Raw genomic sequence first — 7774 nt, 5'->3', positions numbered from 1 at the left:
AAGAGACTTGTGCAATCCAGGGATAAAACCCAACACCTTGTGATTGGGTATCATAAGCCTAAAGGATTTCAAGGCACACAGCAACAACAAAGTGCCTTTGACATTAGTCCAAACTGAGTTTCCTCCCAAACTTGGAGCCCTCCAAAGTGCTAGATCCTATCATTCAGGATTCTGACATGAGGGAAGCCATGGGCAAATCTCCAAGAACCCCCCCCCCCCCCCAAGATGAGAAGGAAGCCGGCTACTGTTGGAAGTAGCAACCTTCTTCAAGCCTCCACTAGTAATTTGTTTTGTATATGATTCTGTTTGCTTATAGTATTGTATGTATGTTCTGGTATGCAGCTTTCTTTCCCTTTACTCTATGTTTCTTGAGCTTGTGGGAGGGTCTGCAGACCACATGATCAGATCTGGGACTGCTCAAATCTCAGACTCCATTAGAGCACAGATTCCAAGAGATGCTTTAGACTTTGGACTGTTAAGATCATAAGGAAGATGCCCTATGTTTTCTACATAGAGAAACTACTTCAAATCCTATCTGTAACTGAATTGACAAGTTATATATCTGTGTGCTGAATACATGAAGGTTGTGAGTGAACTGGATATGTTACTTTTAATGAAATCTATTTTTGTCTCTTGAGAACATGATACAGAAACAAGCTGTTTTATGGGAGAGTAGATGATTTTGGACACTGAAAAGAACACTTCTGAAACTGCTGTTTTTGTGCATTGGCATAATCTCTGTTCCTAACTGATTAGAGATAACTTTGTTATCAGTTTAACAGTTGAAAGCCAAATTGCCTTGCATAAGTACATGTGGATATATACCACTGAAGAGAAGATTCTACTCAAACAAGTTTTTGGCTCTTCTCTGGAAGATCATACTTTTACAAAAGGTTATGATTTTCAAATTGTTGTGAATACCATTTTTCTCCAAAAGATTATAGAGATTCTGGTTTTCTAAAAGGTCATGCTTTTTCAAAAGCTATGAGATTTGAGACCTTATTCACCTTGAGCAACTTCACCCTGACTCAACACCTTGAAGAAATTAGCTGCTCAGGATCCATCCAAACACCCAACGAGACAGAAGATGATAAGTCAGAAAGCGGCCTGCCTTAAAGGTAGACTGGTGCAGGTTAAGATGGGTTAATTGTTTTAAAATTTTTATATTTTAATGCATTTGTGTTGTTTTATTTAGTGTTGCTTTGCATTTATTATTAACTACCATTGCTCCCTATAACAGGTGAGATAAAAATAATATAAAGAAAATAATAATAATCTGACTAGCTCAGGCAACTATGGTATTTCTGCTCTTTTTTTCAAAAAGAAAAAAAGAATCAACCTTTTGAAACCCAAGAGAAGCAAAATAAAATCATTCCATATTTCTAGAAATGCAGGGACATTAGACACACCAAGGGAATGCTTGCCCACAGGGTTGTTGATATTCTGATACATTTTAATAGGCTGATGAAGCATCGGTTTGCTCTGCAATTAACCAATTAAATGTTCTCCCCCTTTTTGTTGTTGTTTATTCATTCAGTCATTTCTGACTCTTCGTGTCCTCATGGATCAGCCCACGCCAGAGCTCCCTGTCAGCCATGGCCACCCCCAGCTCCTTCAAGGTCAAGCCAGTCACTTCAAGGATAATATCTATCCATCTTGCTCTTGGTCATCCTCCCTTTCTTTTTCCTTCCATTTTCCCCAGCATCATTGTCTTCTCCAAGCTTCCCAGTCTTCTCATTATATGGCCAAAGTACTTCATCTTTGCCTCTAATTTCTTTCCCTCCAGTGAGCAGTTGGGCTTTATTTCCTGGAGTATGGACTGATTGGATCTTCTTGTGGTCCAAGGCACTCTCAGAATTTTCCTCCGGTACCACAATTCAAAAGTGTCTATCTTACTTTGCTCAGTCTTCCTTATGGACCAGCTCTCACATCCATAGGTTACTACAGTCCCCCCCCCCCCCCACTCCATATGGCTTCATGGCAGGCCTGTAGCCAGAGGGGATGGTTTAAGGGTTCAACTCCCCTCCCTAAATGTTTCAGGCGATAAAAAAATCTGGTTTACTCATGAATTTTAACTGATTAACCAACTCATGAGTAAACCAGGATTTTTTTTTAACCTGAAACATTTCAGGGGGAGGTTTGAACCCTTAAACCTGCCCCTCTAGCTACAGGCCTGATTTGGCGAATGATTTCTGACCCAGGCAAGAGTGCAGAGGAAGATAAACCGAGCAAGGGTAGGGGTACCTCACTACTGGCATTTAGCACCTTCCCTAATATGATCCCCCCAAAACAATTCACTAGCACACATTCACACACTTCTTTACACTCACAGGCAATCTTCCCACTGCAAGGACTCTTTTTAAAACTGGTTTGCAGTGACCTGGGACTACTGGGAAGGGGAGAACTAGCTCTTCCCTTCCCACCCTAGCAACAACACTTCCCCCAAATCCCTTCTTGTTATAAATATGATTTCTTAAAACTCCCCAGCAGGGATCACTGCTGGGGAAGGAAGGGTTACCCCCTTCTCTTCAGGGCTGTGACCGCAATCTCCCAAAGAAATATTGACATTACTGCCATGGAGGAAAACATAGCTTTTTTGAGTGATAGAGGTCACAACAGAGATGCCTCCATGTTCTAGTAGGCTTTCCAGACACCAATGTGGTTTTAAGAAACCCTGTTTGAAGAATGTGTGTTGGAGGAGAGAGGGAGAAAAATCCCTAATATCTGACCCACAGTTGGAAACAAAGTGATCAGAGAATGTAATGGGGACCTCCAATATTATGCTTCTAACTCATGTACATAAAGCTTTCCATCCCTGACAATATTTAGCCACAAATGTTTAAATCTTTCACTTCTCTGTGCTGCTAATTGATTCACCTGGGGCAGAACTATAGGTCCTTGACACCCCTCCATTTTTCTCCCTCTTTGAAAACATTTCACACTGAGTAGTTTCCAATTCCGTTGTATGATGATTGCTTTATATTTCTAACTCCACAATATTTCCAAGTGATGAAGGGAATTAAAATCCATGAAAGCTTGTGCTAGAAATTTACTTTTCTCAGTTCATCTCAAAAATGCTAGAGGAGTTCTTTATACAACCATCTTGCCATGGATTCAACCAGTCATTGTTTGAAAATATTTGAGGAAATATCTCCAAAGCAAACCTTTATTTTGTCACACAACAAGCACTACACTGATGTGTAGGCTTACTCATTGTAGCCTTCTCTCATTTCACAGATACTCGGGCTGTCTCTAGCACTCATATGAGTTGTTTGCCTTTTTATATAATGGAATGTGAACATCAATGGATTTTGATATTCATGGAGGTCCTGGAACCAAACCCTATGGTTAACGAGGGCCCACTGTATTTCTATTAATAGTGACGTACTACATATACATTATCAAACTATTCTTAGTATCCTGGATCTCAACTTGTGCCCTCTTTTGGCCCTCTTCATCCCAACCACTCTGTCTCTGCCCAACAAAAGCACCTGTGTTCAGAAGAGGAGAAAAATGCAGAACCAAAAGGGGAGTCTGAGCATGATGCCTGTTCACCAAGGAAGGGTTACAGATATTTGGCTGGGCATATGATCAAAACCAGGTTCCAAAAAACAGGACAGAAGTCTCTCTTAGCATAGGAGAGCCACACAAAGTGTCTAAAGTTGGTAAGAAAAGGACCTTGCTAACTCCTTTGCATGCCACTTTGAACTCAACCTGTCCAGGGTCACTGATACTTCATGATGAATCTCACAGTCTCTTTTTCATTTTCTTTACTGCATTCGATTGTTTTCTCTACTAACTAAACAAAACATGGCTCATTTCCCAACCAAACATAACATGGTATAACATATCCTTTCTTTCTACCATTCAGTTACTTGTGTACACTCCAAAATCCTAGGTAGGCTGTTGTGTCTCCCCATATGTTTTTGGTTATAGTTCCATCATCCATAGCTAATGGTGAGATATCATGGGAACTACAGTCATAGACAGTTGGAGCATCAAAGTTGCTCCCTTTCAGCCAAAATCCAGTGGCTAATGTTTTGTTTGTATTTCCTCCATTTCTGCTCCTTCTAACCTGTTTTCCCTCTTGGTGGTTACCAATCAGAAGCCATCGCCTTACTCCAAAATCCAGGAGCCTCTCTACTCATCACTCAACTTTGACATTTCTGCCATTTTTGATACAGCTGATCACTCCTTTCTGCTTGGCTCTGTTCTTTGGTATGCGAGTACTATGATGCAGGCTCACTGGCTTCTCTTTTTACTTATGCAATCATGTATTTCCATTGTTGCCATAGAGGGAAGCTCATCTGCTTTTTGCTTTCTGCCTCAGGGTTCCTCAAAGGCTCCCCCCAGTCTTCTATTCTCTCCTATCACACTGTCTCTGGGTCACCATCAGGAACACAGATGCAAAAAGAAGACTTCAGTGAAACACAAAATAAAGAGGGTAATATGATTATACTGTCAATAAAAGAGGGAGATGTGAGATAAGAAAAATTAAGCATTTTTCTTACCCCACATCAGCTGGATGTGAGATACAAAAAGCATTGTTGTCGAAGGCTTTCATGGCCATAATCTCTGGGTTGCTGTGAATTTTCCGGGCTGTATGGCCATGTTCCCAAAGCATCTCCTGACATTTCACCCACATCTATGGCAGACATCCTCACAGGTTGTGAGCATTGTTGTTGTCATATAACTGAAGTGCCAAGATCCCCAGACTGTGTCTCCTTACAATGCTCTACTTGAGCACAGAATAATCTTGAGCATCAAATATACATATTATTTAAAGCATCTGAAAATATCATCTAGCTTCTTGCATAATTTCCATAACACTAATTATCTGTTAAAAGGATGCAAATAAGCATACTGCCTATGCACTTTTAAGAGCCAGTTTTTTCCTCTCCTTTGCTCTTTTATCCTGCATTTTCAAGTGCCTCTTCAGCATTTCCACTTGGATGTATCATTGTCATCTCAAGCTTCTAGTGTTCCAGACTGACTCCTCATGCCCCCTTTCAAGTCTTCCTCTCCATGTTCCTTTTTCCCCTGCTGATGAGGCCTCTTCATCTCCTCTTTCTTCTTCCATATTCATTCTGATTCAAATAAAAATCATATTGTTTTCCAAGATAATACTCATTTCTTATCCTTTGGTTGAAATATTGGTCCAGAGCCTGATCATCTCTCACTTAGGTTGGCACAGCCATCTCCTCTTTTTTCTTGTTGCACCTTAAATGACCTTACCTCTTCTGAGTACTTGGCTATAAAATCTTTCACTTTGCATCTCTGCATTGATGCCACATCTCCTCCTGAACCTCATAAGATCCTTGGCCTCAGCAAGACTCAGAATGCTCCATGTCATTGCTATCCAAAACTTTTACTTCCCAGTTCTAAGAAAGTTATTCATTTTGCTCCATCCACTGAATCAAAACCTTCTTCTCCTTTTAGTTACTGTTCCCATTCTTCTTTGTTGTTCTGATATATAGACATCTTTCCTACAACATGTCCATGGTGTCATACAATTCCTCATCAATTGTATACCAATTCTGTGAAGTCAAATCTCTCTCTCATTCTCTCTCTCTCACACACACATGCACAGTCTCCATCTTTTATTCGGGACTGCCTTCCAGAAGTTTCAGAATAGGGCTTCAATCATCCCAGACAAGATATATGATGGACATGCATAACCAACAACTTCCAGTGAATAGTTGAGAAGTATGTGAGGCTTGTAATTGGTCCTAGAGGAGAGTTCCCTCTTGCCTTTCAGGCTTCACTATCTATCACTGAAATATAGTATGACCCCCCCCCCCCCCCCCAATCCATAGGGGATACATTCCAAGACCACTCCTTGGACACCTGAAACCATGGACAATGGCAAACTGTACATTTTGATTATACTGTACTTGGGTCAGAAGTGTACCACAGAATCACAATGAAGTACTCAGAGAGTGCACAAACAGGTGAGGGCATAGAAAGGTGAAACTGTGGGCAAAAAACCATGGATAAGGGGGTCATGTCATATTAACATCTTCTTTCCCAGTCCCCTTTGCACTATTTCCTTCCTTTTCCTGCACTGTCTGCCTTGTGTCCATTTCTAGATTGAAGCTTCTTGGGGTAGGGACCTACATTCTTGTGTTTTCTAAAGCACTGTATACACAAATGGTACTACACATGCATTTAGATTAATTATGCCTGAACAGATTCATTTTTGGATTACCGTATCTGCAGAGGCGACAACCGAAAAGCACATGTTGGGTAGTATTCCCATTGGGTGTTAGCAAAGTGCATGGGATTCTCTTTAAAAATAAATAAAATACATCGTTGTGGAAATTGGTTGAAATCTATGTTACCTTAATATCTTAATGATCAATTTTCTGTAGATGTTTACTGAAAGAAGCTGCTCAAATCAATCAATTAATTCCCTGGGTTACAGCAAAAAAGAACTATTCTCCTTGGCCTTGCTTTACAGACTGGGTCGGCATGATGTGTATCGTTCAGATTACAAAGGACATGCTCACTATGCCAGGACAACAGACAATTTGCTCATTGAAAGCTGTACCCCTCCTGCCTTGCTCTGCACGTCCATGTTCAGTCTCAGTTCTGACTCATGCTCAGCAGCCGTTCAATCCCAAGGTGTTTTCTGTTATCAGTGCTTCTTTCTGATGACATAGCTGACGTCTTCTCTGATGCAGCTCCTTAGTGCCTCAACACAACCATGCCACACAGAGGGTGGCAATAAAGAAGCAAGTAGCAGGAATAGCTGGCATATATATGTTGTACTCATTGTGGATCTTTTTAATAGCAGAAGATTGAATCCAGAGTTCACTGGCAGATTTGATATGGTTTTATCATCCTTGCTTGTTACTTGGGTTGCTTAATCAGAACATGTTACAAGTAATATAATTATCTGTAAGGAGAAACCTACTATTGCCACTATTACAGTAGGTTCTCCACTTTTACAGGTGTTAAAGACACAGGACTTTCACAAAAGTGAAAAAAATGAATAAAAAAGGATGGGAGTTGACCATAGAATCACTCTGGAGGACCTACAAATGCGTTTCTAGAGAACTGTCCTTTCTAGAAACGTCTATATCCTCCAACACAACTCTATAGTCAGTTTCCACTTTATTGCATTTCACAACAAGAGTAAAGCATATGTGGGAAAACCTAGATACAATGAACTCCAGTGTCACCTAGTGAATAAACCATATAATGATATATGTCACACATTGTCCTAAATTGCATTGTCAGACTCAACTAGGATTTGCCTAGTCAATCATAAGTAAAATGGTTAAGCATTGGCAACATGTGGATTAATCTTAATGATCCACTGTACGACTGTACAGGCAGTCCCCAAGTTACAATCATCCAACTTACAAATGACTCATAGAATGAGGGTGACAACAGGAAGTGAGAGAAATCTACCCCAAGGAAGCGAAATTCACTCTTGAAAGAGTTATCATGGGGAAAATGTGTCTCCACTGAAACTTTCTCACCAATCCTTGTTTCTACAACAAGCTAATTTGTTCAAAATCCAATGATCACAGGGACAGGTAATGAGGTGAAATCTTCTGAACAGGGGCACAGACAGAAAACAAACATCACATGTGTGTTAACTGCTATGTGATCCAAAGCATTCTCCCTCTCTTGCTCTCTGTGTGTCTGGAGTTACAATTAAGAGCTGTATCTATTTCAGCTTACTTACAAATTCAACAAAAGAAGAAACCTACAGAACCTATCTTCTTCATAACTTGGGGAATGTTGTAATTGGAATTATCCAGAT

The sequence above is a fragment of the Anolis sagrei genome, chromosome 2 (genome assembly GCF_037176765.1).
Source record: "Anolis sagrei isolate rAnoSag1 chromosome 2, rAnoSag1.mat, whole genome shotgun sequence".
NCBI lineage: Eukaryota > Metazoa > Chordata > Lepidosauria > Squamata > Dactyloidae > Anolis > Anolis sagrei.
The sequence above is the reverse complement of the archived record's forward strand: the minus strand, read 5'-3'. Positions refer to the sequence as shown.